General features: G+C 37.5%; 1 long non-coding RNA gene across 1 annotated transcript in view; it reads right to left on the minus strand.

Moving 5' to 3' along the window:
- LOC109500824 overlaps positions 1 to 9801 on the minus strand; it is a 180862-nt gene extending 171061 nt beyond the window's left edge. Inside the window, exon 1 of the long non-coding RNA XR_006599566.1 lies at positions 7801 to 9801. This is a non-coding gene — a long non-coding RNA (uncharacterized LOC109500824). The remainder of the gene's footprint in view (positions 1 to 7800) is intronic.
- Between the last annotated feature and the right edge of the window lie 13542 nt (positions 9802 to 23343).

Below are 23343 nucleotides of genomic sequence, written 5' to 3' on the forward strand. Positions count from 1 at the left end.
CTCTATTTCCACCATCTCTTCAGACCTACAGTTGTAATATTGCTATTGGTTTGGTTGGTGGTGGTTTAGTTGGAAAATGGGGTCTTGGAAGAGGGCAACTTCCCTCATTTCCATAAATCTTTAAGAACAGAAAAGAAAGCCCTGTATCTCTTCCTCCCCTTTCTGCATCCTCATTATTGGCCCGAAAAATCTGCTCGGAAGTAAACCTAAGGTGAGGCTCCTGGGTGGCTCAGTAAGTTAAGCATCCAACTTGATTTCAGCTCAGGTCATGATCTCACTGTTTGTGGGTTTGAGCCCTACATATGGCTCCATGCTGTGTGGAATCTGGTAGTGATTCTCTCTCTCCCTCTCTCTGCCCCTCCTCCACTCATGCTCTCTCTCTCTCAAAATAAATAAACAAACTTTATTAAGAAAGAAAAGTAAGCATAAGGAAAGGAAAGAAAGAGGTATCTCCTTTATATCCCATGCCACGTTATGGTCATCCCATTTTATTCTAAAGCTGTGCTTGATCAACCACCATTTAGGTTGAACTTCAAGTCTGAGAATGGTATTAAAAACAAGGGCTACACTTTACTGATGTTCACAAAGTAAATTATTCCTGCGGCAAATTAGTTTGAAAATGTTATTTTAAATATATCCATCTACTGGTCTTACCTCGCCTCTTTTCTGTCACTGACTCACATGAGTAAGCCAATACCTTTGAGCCTCAGTTGGCTCAACAGTAAAACGAAAATTAAAATTATCCCCAGTTCATCTCCTTACACATGCAATTCTTAATGATAATTAACAATAAATTAATTAATGTTCCATGTAAAAAATACATAGAGGAGTGAATACAAAGTATTAAGAAACCTCCTCTCCACCCCCACCATTCTCTCCAGAAAACCCAATGCCTCTGAATTATCTTATTAAATGCCACCTATTCTAAAAAAAAAAAAAAAACACACACACACACACACACACAAGAAAAGAAAAAAGAAAAAGAAAGCAAGTCATGGTTGAGTCAAAACTGAATCACAGACAATGGAAAAATATGTAGCATAAGAAATCTTGGAGTAATATTCTAGGATGGTGAAAATATAAAGAAACATGTAGTATGATTGCACATGCACTGTTCTACACCTTGGTCTTTGCTTTTTTTAAGTTTATACTTTATGCTATACAATAATCCTATTCCAATATCTAAATATCTGACACAGCTATATAATACTTCATCGTGTGAAAGTGTCAAAGTATATTTAACTACCTGTTGATGGTTATCAGGGTAGTTTTAGATTTTGATAAATATTAAGACCTTCCATAAAGATGTTAATCTATGCGTTTCTGCAAGACCACCCTTAGTGCTGGGCACCCATCCTAAGCCACACTTTAGGAGCTCCTCTGGTCCTGTTCCAACCTGGGCCTTGTGAAGAATGGGAGAAAACCCTAGAATTAAGGGATGTCCACCCTGAATTTATGTACTTTAGATGATAATCTGAATGCCTGAGACTGGAGAATAGGTGTCTGAATTGCCCTGACCCTGCTTCCAAGACTGAAAGGCTATCTTCCCTGGATCTGGTCTTCTCAGGGTGGACTGCAAGTGCACACTCTAGATTTAAGGGGTGGCCAACTGGGGTTGTGAGCAGATGTGTGGGGATGGATGGAACTTGAGTGCACAGACTAAATTGTCCACACACATGCTGTGAGGCCCCTCCTGGTGAATGATTGCACTGGGACGTGAATGGGAGCAGACTGAAAGCTGGAAACTTCCATTTGTATTCTTGTCTTGGGACCTGTAAATGTAAAAGCTCATCTGCTTGTACTAACTGGATCTAACAGGTTTTGTTTACTGAACCCTTGGCCATCACTTAGTGTTATATTTTTCTTTTTTGATCTAAGAGCTTCAAAAATCATGTTTTATTTTTATTTAAATTTGCATTCATTTAACGGTTCATATTTTCACACACTGATTGGCACTTCAATTTTTTTTCCAATATACTGTTTTATTATTTTAACAATCGACATACAATAGGTTCCAGTTCAAGATGGTACCATATGAGAATCCTGATCTCCATTCCTCCCACAGACACACTGAATCTATAGCTATAAATGGAATGATTTCCTCTGGAAAAAAAAAACCCAAAAGCTAGCTGAGCAACTCCTATACATTGGGCAAACAAGAAAAAAAGCCTATATCAAAGTGGGTAGGAGAGACTGAAACACAACCCCCAGAATGGCAACTCATAATCAACAGGAAACTCACAAACCTGAGCTCCTCTCTGAGGAACAATTGTTTAAACCCACATCTGGCACACCAACTTTTTTTTTAATGTTTTCTTCTTTTATATTTTTTAAAATGTTTATTATTTATTTTTGAGAGAGCATGAGTGGGGGAGGGGCAGAGAGAGAGGGAGACACAGAATCCAAAGCAGACCTGAGGCTCTGAGCTGTTCAGCACACAGCCTGATGTACAGCTCGAACCCACTAACCTTGAGATCATGACCTGAGCCAAAGTCAGAAGCGTAACTGAATGAGCCACCCAGGTGCCCCCTAGGACCCTAACTTTTAAGACCTGCACCTGAGAGATGAGTCCCAGGTCATCTAGCTTTGGGAGCCTATAGGGCTGGCATCCATGAGTTCCATAAGGCTGTAATGAACTGAGAAATGGCTCCTAGAAGGCTCATACATATGGACTCATCTAGCACAGAGCTCACCATAGAAGCAGCTGACTTGCAAAGTGCCCAGAATTTCTGAGAAATAATCTTATTTAATCATTTGAAAAATATGGCCTAAGTGGCAGGCATCTTATTTAACACTGAATACTCTCCTAGGAGTCTTCTGAAGTACTCTCCAAAGATGGGGGCCAACAGGTTCCATCTAGTAGTCGTCTTCTGCCTTCTTCCAGTTCACTGGTATCCCCTATAAAGGAGCTTGTACCCTCATCTGGCTCCCTGAATTTTTTCCACTACCACCCAAGGGACTACTCTAGGTCACCTGGCTCTGGTCGCCAATTGGAGTTATGCTTGCAGGCCTCACAGGACTGTAACAGAGAGAGCTTTTCACTAGCTACCATCTCCAGAGTACAACAGAGGCTAAGGTCTTTCTGTGAACGAGGCCTATTATCTTATCTTCAGAATGATAGCTTGAGGGACAGTCTTCTAAATTTTAATTTTTTTTTAATTTTTAACTTTTTAATGTTTATTTATTTTTGAGACAGAGACAGAGTGGGGGAGGAGCAGAGAGAGGCAGACACAGAATCCAAAGCAGGCTTCAGGCTCCAAGCCATCAGCACAGAGTCCAACATGGGACTCGGACTCACAGAACGTGAGATCATGACCTGAGCCAAAGTCAGACGTTCAACCACCCAGGTGCCCTATCAGTCTTATAATTATACATGATCTAAGAGCTGTCATTCTTTCCAGAGACCTTGAAGAGTGGGCAATATCTTCACACACCCCCTCTGCCATGCTCCAAAGTCCCAATATCTTCCGAAAGGGAAGTTATATACACATACTTGGTTCCCTGGTTTTGTAGCTACTGCAGAGAATACCCATTGACTGCCTGGCTCTGGTGGCCAATGGAGCTTATGTTCCTGGTCCCATGGGACTGTAACAAATGGGGACACAGTACTTGACAGGCTACCACACCCAAGGCACACAGCACAGACAGCAGACTGAAACATACCCCCAGTCCTCCTGTGAAAGAAGTCTGTTTGGTTGTCCTGGAGCTTTGGCCAGAAGGGCAAGCTTCTAGTTTGGCACACATTTAAGAGCCTACTGAGGTACTCTCTGGGGACAAAGGACAGTGGATGACCTCTTCACTCTCTCCCTTTGCCTCATTCCAGACTGCTGGTCACTCTCAGAGAGAAGCTTGTACACTCATGTGCCCCCCACCCCCGATTTTTGCAGCTGCTGCCCAGGAAACACTTCAAGATCACCTAGTTCTGGTGGCCAACAGAGCTTACATTCATGGTCCCATCAGACTGTCTATATTTGCATTCTTTAAATGCTGCTGCCTAAGGGTTTGGTTTTCAGTCAGCCTGAATCTGGGTGCTGACTGAGATCCTCCTCTTTGGAACATTGAAAGGTCTTGGCATACCCTGAACTATTGGGAGCCACTGAAAATAAGGTAGGCTGCTCAGACAATCACATAGGTCTGAGAGATAACCAAGAGCTAGAGCAAGGTTGAACAATAAGCTTAAACTTCTACACAAGGACACTCCTTCAAGACTGAAATCATACCAACCATCTCTTCAACCACAGTGGTATGAAACTAGAAATCAATTACAAGAAGAAAATTGGAAATTTCACAAACGTGTGCAGGTTAAACAATATGCCATTAAACAAATAATGTGTCATAGAAGAACTCAAAACAGAATCAAAAAATACCTTGGAACAAATGAATATGAAAATACAACATACCAAACTTATGGGATTTGTGAAAACAGTACTATGAAAGAAGTTTATAGTGATAAGTGCCTATAACAAGAAACAGAAATATCTCAAATAAACAATCTAACTTTACACTTCAAAGAACTAGAGAAAGAAGAACAAAAAAAGCCCTAAGTTAGTAGAAGGAAGAAAATAACAAAAATCAGAATGGACATAACTAAAATAGAGACTAAAAAGAAAAGATCAAGGAAACTAAGAGGTAGTTTTCTGAAAATAAAGTTGACACCCTTTTAGCTAGACTCACCAAAAAAAGTAAGAGGACTCAGTATCATAAATGAGAGTAGAGAGTTACAACTGATACCACAGAAATATAAAGAATCATAAGACACTATTATGGTTGCTTTTTGGCCTTTTGACTAAGGTCAAGTAAAGACACTTGAACAAATATACACTAACAAATTGGACAACCTTCAGAAAATGGATAAATTCTTAGAAACCTACAACCCACTAAGAATAAATCATGAAGAAATAGAAAATATGAACACACTGATTACCAGTGAAGCGATTGAATCAGTAATCTCAACAAACTAAAGTCTAAACCCAGATTCCTCACTGTTGAATTCTACCAAATGTTTAACGAAAAGTTGATACCAATTTTTCTCTTCCAAAGAAAAAGAAAAAAAAAGGAAAATAAAAGAAGAAAACACTTCCAAATTCATGTATGGGGCCACCATTACCCTATACCAAAACAATTTTCAAGGACATCCCCCCCCCCCAAAAAAAAAATACAGACCAATATTTCTGATGGACATAGATGTAAAACTCTTCAATGAAATATTAGCAAACTGAAATCAGCAGTTCATCAAAAAGGATAACACACCATGATCAGGTAGGATTTATTCCGGGATACAAGGGTTGTTCAACATCCACAAATCAATCAACATGATACACCACAGTTAAAAAAAAAAAAAAAGGAAAGATAAAAATCATATGATCATCTTAATAAATGCATAACAAGCATTTGACAAAATTCAACATCCATTATTAAAAAAAATTCTCAACAATTTGATTATAGAGGGAGCATACCTCAATAAAATAAAAGTCAGATATGACAAGCTCACAGCTAACATCATACTCAACGGTGAAACTCCTCTAAAATCATTAACAAGATAAGGATGCCCACTCTTGCCATTTTGTCCAGCATATTATTGGAAGTCACTAGTAAGAAAGTATCCAAAATAATAAGAAACAATCCCATTTACAATTAAATAAAAAAGAGTAAAATAGCTAGGAATAAATTTAACTAAGGAGGCAAAAGACCTGCACACTGAAAATTATAAGACACTGATGAAAGAAATTGAAGAAGACACAAATACGTGTAAAGATATTCTATGCTCATGAATTAGAACCACTAATATAATTAAAATGTCCACATAACCTGAAGTCATATACAGATTCAGTGCAATCCCTATTACAATCCAAATGATGTTTTTCACAGATATAAAACAAATAATCCTAAAATTTGTATGGAACCACAGAGGACAAAATCGCCAAAGCTATCTTTTTTTAAATTTTTTTTTCAACGTTTATTTAGTTTTGGGACAGAGAGAGACAGAGCATGAACGGGGGAGGGGCAGAGAGAGAGGGAGACACAGAATCGGAAACAGGCTCCAGGCTATCAGCCCAGAGCCTGACGCGGGGCTCGAACTCACGGACCGCGAGATCGTGACCTGGCTGAAGTCGGACGCTTAACCGACTGCGCCACCCAGGCAAAGCTATCTTGAGAAAAAAGGACAAAGGAGGCATCACACTTCCTAATTACAAACTGTATTACAAAGCAACAGTAACCAAACACTATTGTATTTCCATAAACTCAGACACATAGATCAGTGGAATAGAATAGAGAGACCAGATATAAACCACACACATATAGAGTCAATTAATTCATAATAAAGGAGGCAAGAATATACAATGAGGGCAGTCTCTTCAACAAATGGTGTTGGGAAAACTGGACAGCCCCATGAAAAAGAATGAAACTGGACCACTTTCTTACACCATACACAAAAATTAACTAAAAATGTATTTAAGATTTGAACATAAGACCTAAAACCATAATACTCCTAGAAGACAACACAGGCAGTAAGCCCCTTGACTTTGGTTGATGATATTTTTGATACCAAAAACAAAAACAACAAAAGCAAAAACAAACAAATGAGACTACTTTAAACTTAAAAACTTCAAATTTAAAAGCTTCTGCACAACAAAGGAAACCATCAACAAAATGAAAAGGCAGCCTACCAAGTGGAAGAAAATATTTGCCAATCATGTATCTGATAAAGTTAATATCCAAAATATCTAAAGAACTCAAACCAAAGAAGCTAAAGACAAACAAATTAAAAAATGAGAAGATCTGAACTGACATTTTTTTTCTTCTACCTATGATCTTATATGTGGAGTCTATAACAAAACAAAAAACTCATAGATACAAAGAACAGATGTGGTTGCCGGTGGGAGGCAGGGGGGTGTGTGGAGGACAAGTGAAATGGGTGAAGGTGTCAAAAGGTACCAACATAAAATACCTAAGGAGATGTAATGCACAGCATGGTGACTATAGTTAATAATGCTGTATTTTATATTTGAAAGTTTATCAGTAAATCTTAAAAGTTCTTATCACAAGAAAAAATAAATTTGTAACTATGTGTGGCAATGAATGTTAGCTGGATTTATTATGGTGATCATTTCACTATATATACAAATATTGAATCATTATGTTGTACACCTGAAACTAATAGGCTGTATGTCAATTATCTCTCAATTAAAAAATCAAATTAAGTCATTAATCTGTTCTCCTATACAACTTATTTATTTTGAGAATATTATATAAATGTTTTATTTTTTATGTTGGACATAACTCAGTATTCATTATTTTTATTAAATACCATAGCCTTTTACCTTTCTACTGGCATGTTTCATTTACATGTATGTGATAATAAATAGATCTGATCTTTAGTCTACATACTATGTTTTATTGTCAGCTTTAATTATTCATTTTATTGTCACCTATCTCTTGCAATGTCTGTATCTTTTTTTTCTCCTTCTGGTAGTTGAGACTACTTAAAACCTATTCTTAATTTTCAACTATGAATTTACCTTCATAACTTCAATATACTTAAAACTCAATTTTCTAAGTTATAAGGTTTAGAAAGTATCCATTGTTTCCACATATAAAACATTAGACACACTTCCACTTTCTTTAACAACTCTTCTCCTAGTTTATTACCTTAATATTTTCATCTTTGAGTTCCTATTCTGATTTATAAACATGATATGCCTACAAGGTTTTACTCTTTATTCTATATTATATGAATTCAAAGTACACAGGCAGCTCTTGATATTATAGCTTCCTCATTTCATAGTGTTGCTATTTTACCTTTTCAGTTGTGTGATAGATGACAAAATCGGCCCCAGCACTTCTCAACTTCTCCCACAAGAGGGGAGTTGATGTCTTAAGCCCTTAGCACATCCTTTGACCAGTAGAATGCTGCACAGTGATGCCATGAGGCTTATAAGCCAAAACCTCAGGGGGCCTTGCAATTTCGGTTCTTATGGTACTTTTGTTTTGGGGATATTGTCCTCTCCACCTGCAAAAAAGTCTGGGGTAGTCATGTAGATGATGAAAGACATGTGATCCAGTTTACCTTTGTTGCCCTACCCAACAGCCTGCCAACCATCAGACACTAGAATGAGGCCGTGCTGGGTTATCCAACTTCAGGGGACATGCAGCTAAAAGCAGATATAGGAGAACCCAGAGAGATGGATCAAGTTGTCTAGATCAGAAAAACTGCTCAGCCTACTCACAGGATCATGAGCTAAATAAAGGGTTATGGATTTAAGCCACTAAATTTCAGGGTCATTTGTTTCATAGCAAAAACTAACTGATACAAGTTGGTTGGTGGAATTCATAACTAAGATTCTTCCCCCATAGTCTCTCATGGGTATTATATTCTGAGTCCTTTCTTATTTAAGAATGGTTTCTTATTACCTTTATTCTTGCATAAAAAGCTACCTATTAAACTTTTGCATCAATTGTTTAACTTAAAATTCTGCAGACATGCTCCACCATCTCCTGACATTGCAAGAATCTGAGTGTAGCCTAATTTTTCCCACTTGAAGGTAATTTCTTTTTCCAATGGATGACTATAATACTCTATTCCATCTTGAATATTAATATTGTACCATAGTACTCCTCAGGATTGATAATTCCACTTTTTCTTGCAACATGGTGTTCAGTTTACATTTGTAAACTCAGTTCTTTTACAGAAAGTTAATGTTTTTTTGTATTCATTTCAGTCGAATACAAAGACAACAATTAGGCAAATATCAGATCTCCACTCTAGTCTCTATGGCTAATTGTTCTCACAGTTTTGTCTATGGAATTTCCTCAAACATATCCTTACTTCCACATTGTCTAGCAGTGAGACAATGAGCTGACAAGATTTTACACATAATGCAATTTAATTTTATACAGTCTGAACTAATAAAGAGATATAGCTAAGGCATGCTAGCTGTGTCTCAATTTCTTCACCTATAGAATAGAGATAATAGTAGCAGTAACTAATGGAAGTCTTCCAAATATTCAATGAGCCTATAAGAATAAGGCCCTCAGATGAGTTCCTGGTATGTGGTAAGTCAATATTAGCTTTGATTAGCATTATAAATTATTGCTGGCTGTTTTTTCATCATGGATTCTACTTATTGCTTTTAATATGGCTCTCATTTTTGTAATGGCATTCTTGCTATCTTTAATTTCTTTCCTTAACCTACCTGCCTCACTTTTTAATTGCTCCTATTTTTCTATTCTCTTTAGACTCTTTTTCATTCTTTGGTATGGATTTTCTTTTTTTCTTTCCTCAGAGTCCCTGTTCTCTTATATTTCCATATACTTTTTAGAATCAAATTCTACTTTTCTAATGTAGACCATATTATCCAATGGGCACTACTGTAAGCCACTCCAATTTGGTGATCCGCTTGCTCTGAAGAGAGAAATTCCAAAACAGAAGCTAAGACAGCCACCAAGGAATTCAGAATTTATGTATTGCTCTAAAACGACAAACCTAGCTTTGGCTTCCCCTCCCTTCTCCAGCCCACGTCATCTCTATTGCACGTTTTTGTGTTAGAAGTATAGGTTTCATGAGGCAGTGTTCTCATTTTGGACCCGACGCTGCTGGTGCCTCATATCCCTCCACCTCTGATTTAAGCGGTGGCTCTAGGCGACAGTTCTGCGTGGGCTGTTTCACTTCATACCACCTGCACCAATCTGCAGAGAGAACTGTGTGTTGTCCTGTTTTCAGTCTCAACTCCTTCCCAGGTGCTTCAGGAACCTGCTTATCGCTCCCAAGTGCTGCTAGGAAATGGGGGGGGGGGGGGGGGGGGGTAGGTAGGACCCCTGAGGCAACCTTCAAATAACAAGAGATGGGATCCTGTAGAAAATTGTTCTGCTTATGGTCCTTCAAGCAGGGAATTCTGAGAGCCATTCTGTATACTTCTCAGAGGTCCCAGTGGAATCTAATGTGCATTACTCACCATGGCAGCTTTGATGACCCATGTGCACACCAGCTTTCCCTCCATCCTCATCTGTCTCTCCAGCCTTGTCCCTCCTTCTTTTATCCTCAACTTTTGCTTCTGGAATCACTGTCTAAAGAGTCTCTGTACCAGAGTCTTTGTGTCAGGCTCTGCTCTGAAGAAACCCAAACTAAGACACACTTTTGTACAATTTCTCTTTAAGCCCTTTACCTCCTATTTCTCTGGAATATGGTATTTAACCCCAAGTAGTCCCTAAACTTTCTGGTAGCCTATTAATGGCCCAAGTTCTTGTGATTTAGATCAGAGTATTATTCCTTTGGCAAATGAGGATCAAATAAATTCAAATTTTCAGATAAAGAGGCATCCTGATCGAGATTTAGAGTTAGATATGATCTTGGCTCATGAAACAGGGGATTTTCTCCTCTTTCCTTTGTTGTTTTCATTCACCTAAGAGGATTTTGGTGAGCAGATTTAAGCAAATGGTAAAACCCTAAAGTTAAGAAATCATTTTACCTGTTATCATAGAACTTCCAAAATAATGTTATTCTGGCCCTGTTTCCTCTGCAAAATAAAGAGACTGCTATTAAAATTAAATTCTCTTTGAGATTTATAATTCTGTGTTTGGTGCTAAACCATAGTGCCACAGTGTATCCTTTAGGAAAGGCAAAAGATATCTTCCTTTGCCCATAAAGTTCAAAACGCTTTAGTAATTCAAGCAGAAGTAGATGGTCTAAATTAGGTAAACATAGGAGAAGGAAATTTACCTATTGTTTCTCATTGTCTTGAACTCTATAATCAGGGAAAAGGTTGTATGAATAGCAATATCTACAATAGGAATAAACCACACTTAATTAGTTTCAAACTTCATTTTCATTTAAGTAGAATTATAAACAAATACAGCTAGCTGCAAATTTATCTACTTTCCTTTGAAAATGAATTACTGATATTTGCATACTGTTTAAAAAGTATAATAGGAAGAAATGCTACAATAACAATACAATAAATAATTTTGCAATATGCTTTGCTTTCCTAAGTCACTAAAATTCTGTTTTAAGTATTAGCATCATGGGATGTTGAAATATTTAAAAATCTTAATTTAAAAAATAAATTATTCTACTTGGTTTACCCAATGAGAATTTACTTATATAATGTTTAAATATATAAAAGGCCATTATAATTCTAAATGACTCAGTGATATGAAACCATCCATGGAACCTAGTTATTTTTTAAGTTTATTTGTTTATTTTGAGAGAAGTGGGGGGGAGAGAAAGAATCCCAAGCAGCCTCCGTGCTGTCAGCGCAGAGCCCAATGCAGGGCCCCATTTCACAAACCCTAAGATCATGACCTGAGCCAAAACCAACAGTCGGACATCAACCAACTGAACCACCCAGGTGCTCCCCTAGTTATTTAAAACTAAATGTAAAACCGTATGTTTTCAAGCATTTAGTTGTGCAGTGATACCATTTTTTTAATGCCTTCTGTCTTCCACACACAGCTAGACAGCAGGAAGGTGAGAGGAGACCCTGACCACGTAGAACTGACGTCCAGAGAGATTATTAACATGTGAACAGGCAATCCTAACACAGAATGAGCACTGCCATGGTCAGAGAAAAAGAGCTATCGGAACACCCAGGACTGCTCTCTAATCCAGACTTACATGTTAAGAATGATTTCTCAAAAGAAATCCTTATCTAATTACCTAATAATTGAAATAAAAAGCTTTTCTATTACAAAGCTGCTTCCCGAAAAGAGATCAAAAGAAACTACCTGAAAAATCCCATGCAATTTAGTTATTTTGCATTTTCACATCTTTAGATACATAGAGAGAATGTTTTCAATATAAATGTGTCTTTGAACAGATTTCTTCTGAAAGTGATTTATTGGCTATGACTAGTTCTCTGTAAGCATCCTAGAAGAACAAAGTTTTGATAGTTAAAATTATTCAGGAGAAAATAACCAAACACTTTCATTAAATACATTTTGATAAAGACAGACTACTGTTGCTAATCCTAATTAAAGCTCTTCACAATGGTCCAAAAAACAAAGAAGAGAAAATAATGATCTTAAAGAGAGACACTGTGATTGCTTTAATGCATTATTCTGGGCTTATAAGAAGATAAATGTTATATGAAGATAAATAAATATTGGGGGGGAAAAGCTTTATCCTACTTAACTATACTAATATTTAATATTTATTGAACATTAACAATATGTAGGAAATAGTTTAAAATTCCAGGTTAGTCATGGTCTCTAGCAAAAGATAGTTATTTTATTCCTAATTGCATTTGGGTCCCAGCCATAACTCTTATAACACCATGCATTCTCTGATACAGATCTAAATGTTAATTGTTATAGAATTGCTAAATCCTTCACAGATGACCTTAAACAAAGCAATTGTTAAGTGTTCGTGACCCCTAAACATTAAGCATAGTGACAGAAAAAATTATTAGTATAAAATTATTTAAATATGCAGAAAATTTAATGTAATCTATTAAAAAATTAATAGCAAGGTTACCTGTTACAAATTGATATGCAAATATCAATTTCATTTCTATATAGCAAGCAATTGAAAATTGAAAAAATTTTTAATGTTTATTTTTTTTCAGAGAGAGAAGCACAAGTGGGGCAGAGACAGAGACACAGAGAAACAGAGACACAGAATCTGAAGCAGGTTTCAGGCTCTGAGCTGTCAGGAGCTCGAACCCACAAGCTTTAAGATCATGACCTGAGCCAAAGTTGGACACTTAACCAACTGACCCACCCAGGTGCCCCAAAAGTTGAAATTTTATTAAAAAATACCATTTACAATGATCACAAATATATTACATATTCAGGTAGATATCTGACAAAATACTGTAAGATCTAAACACTACAAAATAGTGCTGAGAAAAATTTAAAAGACAAAATAGAGAAAAAAAATAAGAGGAGGGCTATACCATGTTCAAGAGTCAGAAGACTTAATATGGTCAATATGGTGATTCTCTCAAATTAATCTATAGATTTAACACCCTCTCAGTCCAAATCCCAGTGGGGTTTTTGATAGAAATTGACTAATTTTAAAGTCTTCATGAAATAGCCCAAAGACCTTAGAAAATAACAAAGTTGAAGAACTAACATCACTTGATTTCAAGCCTTCTTATAAATCTAGAATAATCAAGCAATGTGATATTGTTATAAAGATAAAAAAACTCAATTAAACAGAATGGAAAGTTCAGAAATATACCCACATATATATGGACAACTGACTTTCAATAAATTTGAAAGACAATTCATTGTAACATAGTCTTTAAACAAACAGTGCTAGAAAAATTGATGTCCATATACCAAAAATAGACTTTAATTTATACTTCACATTTTATAGCAAAATTAACATAAAATAGATCATGAATAAAAATGTGAAGGCAAGAACTATTTTTAAAAAAAAGAAGGAAATATAGGAGAAAACTATTTGTGACCTTGGGATGAGCAAAGTTTTCCTAGATACAGCACCAGAAGTGTAATCCATAAAAGAAAAACTGATAAATTGGATTTCATTAAAATTAAAATGTGACCTCTTTGAAAGATACTGTTAAGAAAGTGAAAAGACAGATGTCAGTGTGAGAAAACACTTGCAAATCATATATCTGATAAAGGAATTGTACCTAGATATACAAAATCTTTAAAATTGCACCCTTTTTTAAAATTAAAAAAAATTTTTTAAACGTTTATTTATTTTTTGAGAGACAAAGAGCATGAGCAGGGGAGGGGCAGAGAGAGGGAGGGAGACACAGCATCTGAAGCAGGCTCCAGGCTCTGAGCCGTCAGCACACAGCCGGACGTGGGGCTCGAACTCACGAACTGTGAGATCATGACCCGAGCTGAAGTCGGACGCTCAACCGACCGAGCCACCCAGGCGCCCCTAAAATTGTACCCTTTAAACATGCACAGTCTATTGTGTGTCAGCTATACCTCAAAAAACTGTCTTAACACTTACTGAAATATTTCTACTCCATTAGGTAAACTGCATTTTGTAATGTCACCTTCTGCTTTTCTAGTATGGACTGTTCCCATTATTTCCTGGAATAAAATGGAAAGCAGCTCGCAAAATTCACTCCAAGCAGTTTTCAGGCAGTCTTCTGGAATCTGAGAAACCTTTGAAAACAGGAATGAAAATGTGTGTTGCCTTTTCATGAGTCCCTTTAGAGGATCACATATCCTCAAATGAACAAGTTATTGTAATAAGACCTGGTTTTTAACCAAGTTAAAACAGTTTACCTTAACTCAGTTTCTTTTCTCAATTTTACCCATCATTCCCCTAGATAGAAATAATTTCCACATATTCAGCCTTTCTTATCAATATTAGATTTTTTAAAAATGTTTATATTGAGAGAGAGAGAGAGAGCGCACAAGCAGGGGAAGGGGAAGAGAGAAAGGGAGAGAGAGAATTCCAAGCAGGCTCCATGCTGTCATCACAGAACCTGATGCAGGGCTTGAACTCCTGAACTGGGAGATCATGACCTGAGCCCAAATCAAGAGTCAGATGCTCAACTGACTGAGCCACCCAGGGGCCCCTCTTATCAATACTAGATTTTACTTTTTAAAAAAATATGTTTATGTCTGAGAGACAGGAAGAGACAGACTGCAAGTGGGAGAGGGGCACGGAGAGAGGGCGACACGGAATCTGAAGCAGGCTCCTGGCTCTGAGCTGTCAGCACAAAGCCCAATGCAGGGCTCGAACCCATGAACTGCAAGATCTTGACCTGCATCGAAGGCAGATGCTTAACTGAGTCACCCAGGCACGCCAATACTAGATTTTATTTATATTTTTTAATACTAATTTATTTTTGGGAGAGCACAAGAAGGGGAGGGCCAGAGAGGGGGACAGAGGATCTGAAATGGGCTCTGCACTGATAGGCTGACAGCAGTGAGCCTGATGTGGGGCTTAAATTCATGAACCGCGAGATCATGACCGGAGCTGAAATTAGACACTCAACTAACTAAGCCACCCAGGTGCCCCCAAAACTAGATTTTAAAGAGCAGTTTTTCCTAGACTATTTGGGCAATGAACAGAAAATTTCACTACTAAATGTATAAATGTCCCTTTTATCAATAAGGACATTATAGGGGCTCCTGGGTGGCGCAGTCGGTTAAGCGTCCGACTTCAGCCAGGTCACGATCTCGCGGTCGGTGAGTTCGAGCCCCGCGTTGGGCTCTGGGCTGATGGCTCAGAGCCTGGAGCCTGTTTCCGATTCTGTGTCTCTCTCTCTCTCTGCCCCTCCCCCGTTCATGCTCTGTCTCTCTCTGTCCCAAAAATAAATAAACGTTGAAAAAAAAAATAAAAAAAAAAAATAAGGACATCATAAAACATCAAATAAAGACTATATACTTCTAATCCATCACCTCATCTAAACTCCTGCACCAGCAAATATGAAATAACATAATTGTGTGCTAAAAATTCTCCTTTAGATGACCATAAGAAATATTAATGTGTCCACTGAGCATCAGGGAATTACAGAACAAACATAAATGCATTTAAATCATGGATACATTCGTAAATCTAATAAACCAAGCAAGAAATCATGCAACAAGATTGAGAGTCAAATTGGCCTTAAGTATCCATTGATAGAAATATTTATAGAAAGATAAAGTTCCAATGTGGATATAAGGTATGGTGACTTGAGGACAAATACTTATTAAACCTATTCTTAGATATAACTTGATGGGAATGCAATGTGATGCAGCCACTGTGGAAAACAGTATGGAGGCTCCTTAAAAATTAAAAAAATGAAACTATCCTACAATCCAGTAATCTCATTATTAAGTATCTACCAAAGAAAATACAAAAACACTAATTCAATTGGATACATGCTCCCTTAATGTTTACAGCAGCATTATTGACAATAGCTAAACTATGAAAGCAGGCCAAGTGTCCATCAACTGATGAATAAAGATGTGGTATATAAATTCAATAAAATATTATTCAGCATGAAAAAGAATGAAATTTCCCTTTTGCAACAACATGGATGAAGCTATGGAGTATCATGCTAGTGGAGTAAGTCAGTCAGAGAAAGACAAATGTCGTATGATTTCACTCATGTGGAATTTAAGAAACAAAACAAATGAGCAAAGGTGTGGAGTGCCTGGGGTGGCTCAGTTGGTTAGCCTTCTGACTCTTGATTTCAACTCAGGTCATGATCCCAGGATCATAAGATCAAGCCCCATGTCTGGCTCTGTGCTAACAGCACTGAGCCTGCTTGGGATTTTCTCTCTCTTTTCTTTCTCTGCCCCTCCCCCTGCTCGCTCGCTCTCTCTCTCTCTCTCTCTCTCTCTCTCAAAAGTAAATAAACATTTTTAAAAATGAGTGAAGAGGAAAAAAGAGAGAGACCAACTAAGAAACAGACTCCTAACTATAGAGAATTGATAGTTACCAAAGGGGAGGTGAGTGGGAGGGTGGGTGAATAGGTAATGGGGATTAAGGAGCACATTTGTCATAATGAGCACTGGGTAAGTTATGGAATTGTTGAATCATTGTATCGTGCATCTCAAACTGATATAACACTGTATATTAACTATACTGAAATTAAAATAAAAAAATTGAAAAAAAAACCTATTCTTAAATACAGAGAGAGAGCATGTGCTTTTGTACAAGATGAAGGTCACTGAGTCATTTTACATGCCAAACATGACACTTAAACTCAATGCATTTACCCAACATGACTTGCAATACATTTGTAGTATCAGTATTATCACCCAGCTTCCGTACACAGAAATGAGAGTCAGAAAAAAGGATCAGAAAAGGGAAGTTTGAGGAGTTTGATTATCTGAATGTAATTTAACTTTCATTTAAAATAAAAATACCAATAGGATCTATGCCTCAAATCAGGAAACATACATGAAAATAGACTTGTGCTTTTAATTTTTCAAAGCATATAAGGTTTCATTTTCCTTCAATTTTAGGATGCTATAGGACCATTCTTTATGAAATGTATCAAGACATTGTCTAATCTATTTAAAGTGTCAAGCATTTTCAGCACCAGGCCAGAGGGTTAATGTCATCTCAAGAAAAGCCATAATAACTCAAGTACAATTTTTATGTGATACACTCAAAGAAATTACTATAATGAATGAGACATCACCATAAGTACTAGGGGGCATTTTCAAATGAATAATGGCTTAACATGAACACATAATTAAATCCCAGGCCAAGTGAGTAAAAAATAATTTAACAGCATTGTTAATATATAGTTAGTTGATTTGTTCATTCCATTTAATTTATCATAGTCCACATTGTAAAAGTAAATAAATAAGTCTAATGCAATGTCAGCCTTAAGATAAGCATAGCTTCAGGGTGCCTAAGTGGCTCAGTCAGTTGGTTAAGCATCTGACTCTTGATTTCTACTCTGGTTGTGATCTCAAAGCCCTAGGTCAGACTCCCTGCTGGGCATGGAGCCTGCTTGGGATTCTGTCTCTCCCTCTCCCTCTGCCCCTCCCCTGCTGGCAATCGCACACTCTCCTAGCCTCCCCTCTCCAAAAACAAAAAAAATGTAAGCACAGCTGCTCTGATCACCTTCAGCTCACATCTTTTTCCAGGGAGACAATGACCCCAAGACATTTAAATTATCCTGTTGGTTAACACAAAAGCAAGCTACTTTGCATGAAAAAGGCATTGAACTAAAAAGCACAGTTGTAGATATAAGCACAGACAAGTCTGAATTTTGTGAACCTGTTTTTCTTTATGTAAAATGAGAATGATCATGGAGAGGAGGTAAAAATATAAAATCTAAAATTCTGCATTCATATGGTACTCAGGAAATACCAACCAAGAGAACTGAAATGAGGGGAAAAGGACTTATAAAAAAGATATTGTGGAAATCAAAACTTCAAAATTACAATAAATCTTACAATATTTTCTCTATACACCATTTCGAGCTCTTGTTCCAAATTACCTACCTAATAAAAATGTATTAGATTATAAATTATGAGGATCTAAAGGACTGCTAATGATATTTTTAAATCAAGATCTGATTCTTCAAGTTTCTGTCTTAACTCTTCCACGATACTTCTACTGTGTACAGAAGGACCAAACGTCTTTGGCCAAAGTCCTTACCATATTTGTAGCCTTCCTCTTCTAGCTGTGTTTCTCCCTTTCCCCAGCCCTCCTGACTCAACTCTTGGGGAACACTCTGTTACTGTTCCCCAAGGAAACCATACATTTGCCTGATTTCTTCTCTTCCTCATTACACAAGTTCTTATCTTTCCACTCAGTTGTAATGCTGCCTCCGTTGTGAAGGCTTCCCGGATCCTTGCCTAGAGAGTTGGTTGTTCCCTCTTTGTTTATGGTATAGTGAAAAGAACAGACAATCCAGAGTCCAGCATTAATTGCAAATTTCCAGCTTCCAGCACTGATCATCTGATTCTGAGTAATCTGCCAAATCCCTCTCATCTTGGTTTCAACTCTTTAAGTACTTTAGTTCAGTAATTGCCTTATCATGTAACATGAGGGCCACATTCCCAAATGTACATAAATCATGTATACCAGAACCAAGCACATACTAGATTCTTAAAGAACGATAGCTATTAGTAGTATTCCATACCGCTCTGAGAGTGCACTATTATTTAACTTACGTCTATCCCCCATACTAGACCATCACACAAAGACATCATATTTCATCCTCTTTGAATTCTTAACAAGTAGCATAGCTCCTAGCAGAGAGTGAGCACTTACTGAAGAATGCATGCATGGAAAGATGGATGAATATAAATCATAGAGCACAACAGTTTATTTTATAGTTTAAGAAATTGAGGCCTAAACTATTTAGATGACTTGTGGCAAGCCACACTTGTGGCTAAGGAAAGAAAGTGATAGAACAAAGGTAATGACGATTGAGTAATCAGGATCTTTCCTACTTGGGAACTGCATTTCCTCCAGTAGTCAATGCTTTTTGGATGAGGTTGCACATTAGGTAGCCCTACTTTCCTCCAGCATCCACAAGTCATGTGACCCAAGCTGACAAATCAGAGTATTTCACTTCACCTCTGGGTTACTGTGAATGGTTCAGGGGTGCAACTGCAGCTCAGGCAAGGCTATGAGAGTTCTTTAAAAGTCACTATTCTCTAGATTTATGCTGTTCTGAAACCAAACTTAGCTAAAAGAGAGTAGACAAAGACAGGGGAAGAAACTTAATGTTGACATCATTGGAAACTGTGTCAGGCTGTAGTTGAAGCTCCTTGTACTTCCATTGTCTCATCTGTACGAGTTGAGTTTCTAGCATTTGCAACGGTAAGGATCTCAATACAATTTGTTTCCTAATTTCTAGGCCCCTGTTTTTCCTTTACACTCTGATGTCTGCTAAATAACTACCGCATGATGTAAAGTGCTGGAAAACAAGCAGCAGTGTGCTAAGCCAGTTGTTTCGTTTCTAACAGCAAGTCCAATGCATTGAATGCCCGTATCCACCAGTTAATAGACTGCCCCAAACGTGATTAAGATGATATTGCTAAAGCTTGATATTCACAAGTATTACCCCTTACCATTTATCGATATCACTTTTAATTAATAAATTGTAAGGTTTGCCCGTCAGTTTTGCTTCATGGACAATGCTTACACAAAAGCATTTAACCCTCAGCTAGCAACAACTTTGTCATATTTAAAAACACGGGTCTTTGATACAGTGCTGTCAACACAGTCCTCTCTCTATCACTTGCCTTTGTAGAAACATTTCATTAACACAGAGCAAGTTTTCAAATGAGAAATATAAACTGGGTTTTCCATCTGCAGAATACATTAAACTAGTTTATTTCTTTGAAGAAATTTTTAAAAGCCAAAATCTAAAACGGTTTTATAAACCTTTCATACATGGATCCATTTTTTTCTTCAAACATATTTATCAGGAGTGACAGAAATAAATACAGCAATTTTAAATCTTTGACCTAAACATAGTTTAAACCCCACTGATTGACAGAGCAGGCTGGAATTTAATAAATGTCCTTTGTAAACAAGGGTAAGGTAGGTGCATGCACTGGGCTATTATGGTTGAAATTTAAAACAAACTATCACTAAGTCGCTTATAGTCTACTATTTTATTGTTACACTAATCTTTTAGTCATTTTGTTAAACTATCTTCACAATTTAATAGAAATGTTCTTTCAAGTGAAAAAATAATAGAATCCAATGTGTTAAAATAACGTATCAAAGATCAGAACACTTAGAGGCTAATTTCCCCAGAAGAACTTTCCAAAGCTTCATCTTCATCAATTATCCTTTCAAAATGGGGTTAAGATTTGAAAAATTTTAATAAAGTATTTATCGTGATAAATATTTGAAAAATATTATGTAACACCAGGTTAAACTAATTATTTATCTTTATAAAACAACCTTGTTTTAAATATCCTGTACTAGATAAAATACTTTTACCTCCTCACAGTCATTATTCTTGAGTAATTTTAACTGAGAAACAGACACTCATATTCTTTTTAAATAGCTTCACCTTTCTTAATTTACTCTAAAAAATGTATGGTTGGAATTTTTAAATCATTAAAATATAATCATAAAATAGATATCAAAGTGTTTAAAGCATTAATTCGTCTATTTCTTCCCCAAAGTCCTCTTCGATCCCATCACCTTTATTCAGCATTTAGTATGTTAGGATGGACTTGTCAGAACAAAATCAAAAACCAAATGAGTCAAATTATCAGCTTTTTTTTTTATTTTTTTTTCAATGTTTATTTATTTTGGGGACAGAGAGAGACAGAGCATGAATGGGAGAAGGGCAGAGAGAGAGGGAGACACAGAATCGGAAACAGGCTCCAGGCTCCGAGCCATCAGCCCAGAGCCTGACGCGGGGCTCGAACTCACGGACTGCGAGATCGTGACCTGGCTGAAGTCGGACGCTTAACCGACTGCGCCACCCAGGCGCCCCAAATTATCAGCTTTTAATTTTGTATCCCCAAATCCAGGTATGAAACAAAACAGGAAGAATACTTGCTATATAGGTTGTTCCCATTCAAGGGGATATGCAAATTTCCTGTAAAGTGTTGGGAAGGAAAGCCATAGAGTTGGAATGTTAAAGAGAATTTCTAAAAAAGGAAATATATATCCTGATCCTCTCTTGGGTCAAACATCTGGTGTGGGGGGTTGGAGAAATGGAGAGGCAAAAATGATAAAATAATCTCAAATAAATATGGAATTTTGAGAGCAAAGAGGACAATTTCTATTTTCCCTAATAAGGCTACAAATCCAGGAGTTTTTCCAGCCTTATAGAAAAGCCCTCTGGCCAGAGGCTAAAGAACAATGAATTAGAAATGCCTGCAGAAAGATTCTAGGTACCTCATCCTGAGGTCAGCTTCAGAGACCCCAAGGGCTCAGCTCAGAAAGGCAAGTGGTGTGGACAGAGGGATACAGCAACAGGTACCAGCATGGAACAGAGAACAGATAGAACTGAGAATATGCAACAAAGGCTTAGTGTGGAAGGCCAGACTGCAGGTAGGAACAGGGAATAGATGATGATGCAGCAATGGGTATCTGACTGGGATGATTGCAACTGAGTACCTGGTGTTATTTCCTGACTTCTCTCCCCTCCAGGACCTTGACATTATGTGGTCCTATTAGAACTCTTACACAACCTTAAAGGAAAGAGGATATTTTAGTTAGCTATTGCTGTGTAGCAAATTACCACAAACTTAGGATACTTAAAATAATACCTATTAGTTATAGTTCTGAGGGTCAAAAGTCTAGAGTGGCCACACTGAGTGGTCTGCTCAGGGTAACACAAGGCTGAAATTAAGGTGTCTGCCAGGCTGAGTTCTCATCTAGAGGCTCAGGAAAAATCTGCTTCTTAACTCATTAAGATTGTTGACACGATCAGTTCTTTGTGTCTATGGGACTAAGGTCCTTGTTCCTGGCCAGCTATCCAGCCAAGGACTGTTCTCAGCTTCTAGAAGCCAAACAGGGCACTCTGAGCTCCTAGAGACTGCCTGCATTCCTTTCCATGAGGCTCCTTCTGTCTTCGATGCAATCCATCTTGCCCACATCAAATCCGTCTCAAGCTTCCAACCTGTGACTTTTCGGTCTCTGATCTCTAATCCCACATCTAAAGGGTCCATGCCATCAGGCCAGATTCACCGGATAATCTCCCTTTTTTAAAGTCAACTAATTTGGGACCTTAATTATATCTTCAAAATTCATTCACAGCAGTACCTAGATTCATGCTTGATTAAGTGAAACCATATGAACTCCAGAGGGCAGGAATTATGGGGTAGAATTCTGCCTACCACAGAGGAGAGGAGATAATTAGCCTAGGATCTCTCGAACTGATTTAGAAAACCCCGAGAGTATCTATGTGGAATGAAGATGATGGAACACAGGTCAGGATAAAAATTAATCAATATTGAAATTTTTCTTTAAAAAAATGGTTTTATATTACACATGCCAGAGTTTGTAGCCCATGGAATCTGTACCTATTCAAATAGAGAAGAGCATCACTAGCAAACAGTACTTAAGGTCATGTGTAAACTTAGCATCATGACAGAAAACCATGAGCCAAAACTCCTTTAAAATTTTATGTACATCCTCATGTTAGCAGAGCAAACATAGGTACTTGAAATTATAATATTTGATCATCAGTCTTCCAGCCTTTCCTATCTTTAGCTAATTCTATTCCCTGACCCATTCTGGCATTATTTACATCTTAAAATTTCTTTCACCTAAATCTGCAGCTATCCAATTATATCTATTTTCTTTAGATCATGCCCAAGACTATTGAGTAGCAGGCTGGGACATCAAGAAATGTCCAAGTACATAAATCAGAGTTAGAACAGGGTTAGGAGGTGCCATAGGTGGCTCAGTTAGTTAAATATCCGACTTCAGCTCAGGTCATCATCTCACAGTTGGTGGGTTTGAGCCCTGCATCAGGCTCTGGGCTGACAGGTCAGAGTCTGGAGCCTGCTTCAGAATCTGTGTCTCCCTCTCTCTCTCCCCTTCCCCCACTCATATTCTTATTATCATTCTCTGTCTCTCTCTCTCTCATGAACATTTAAAAAAAATAATAGGGTTAGAGTATTATTTTTATCTCCCTAACCAACTTTTTACCACCTGGGTGATTAAACCCAGGTGAGACCCAAGTCTCAGGGTTAGAAGTACACCTAGAGAACATTCAAAGCAGCAGCAGGGTCCTTAACATTCTTCAAAAGCTAAGGAGGGATAAGAAAGACTACAAGTTGCTTTGAAGAGTACTCTTGAATTCCACTTCCTGTAAGAGTACTCTGATCCTTATAGACCAAAAGGGTTTCATGGTGAAATTGCTGCTTGAAAGAACCCTCTATTTTGACAGATAGCTGAGAGTCACGGTTTTCTGAGAATTACAGTCCCCACCCCCTGCCCTGTGAAAATAAAGCAGAAAGACATTGAAGACC

The sequence above is a fragment of the Felis catus genome, chromosome B3 (genome assembly GCF_018350175.1).
Source record: "Felis catus isolate Fca126 chromosome B3, F.catus_Fca126_mat1.0, whole genome shotgun sequence".
Taxonomy (NCBI): domain Eukaryota; kingdom Metazoa; phylum Chordata; class Mammalia; order Carnivora; family Felidae; genus Felis; species Felis catus.